Source organism: Elephantulus edwardii, unplaced genomic scaffold, assembly GCF_000299155.1.
Source record: "Elephantulus edwardii isolate Elephantulus edwardi_28Jun2011 unplaced genomic scaffold, EleEdw1.0 scaffold00045, whole genome shotgun sequence".
Classification (NCBI taxonomy): domain Eukaryota; kingdom Metazoa; phylum Chordata; class Mammalia; order Macroscelidea; family Macroscelididae; genus Elephantulus; species Elephantulus edwardii.
The window spans coordinates 11,381,095-11,381,842 of NW_006399795.1; positions in this window are offsets into that span (position 1 = coordinate 11,381,095).

The window sequence follows — 748 nt, forward strand, 5'->3', positions numbered from 1 at the left end:
GAGGGAGGGAGGAAGGGAGGAAGGGGGCAGAGAGAGAGAATGAGGGAGGAAAAGAGGGAGGGGTAGAGAGTGATGATAGGTATAAAAAGAGAGCAATTAAAAACAAATACTAAGATCAAAAACCCTGACCAAGTGGTCTTTGAAACCAGGTTTCTTCATGGCATGGCTATCTTATAGGAGTGTTTTCAGGGGGCAATCTCAAGAACACAGGCATTTACCAAATCTCTATGTGCATCATTTTTTTTTTTCTTGAGAGGAAAATGCACAAAGATATACTGGTATAGTTCCAACCCTTTACCTACCTATTGTCTTGAAGTAATTGACAGCCTGGTATTGACACAGAGGTGAACCAAAGCAGTACAAATCACCAACAAGCAACCTCAAAAGAGGGTAAAACAAACAAAGCTATTGCAGAACAAGGTCACACTGTAAATCCAGACTAATTGGTAAGAAGAAAACCATTGTTGTGTTCAACAAAATAACTGGAAAGAAAAAGGGGAGTAGATATTATCATATTAAATTAGTAATATTTATGAAAAGACACCTTAGCAAATGTGAAAAGACAGTTGCTAGGTGCCGTCAAGTTGAAGTTGACTCATAATGACCCTAAGAACAACAGATCTGAACCTTGTCCTATCCTGTGCCAATCTCACACTCTCACACAGTAGAACCCTTTCCTATAATTGCTGGGTCAGTCCACCTGATTGATGGTCTTCCTCTCCTTTGCCACCCCCTACCTTTCCAAGCA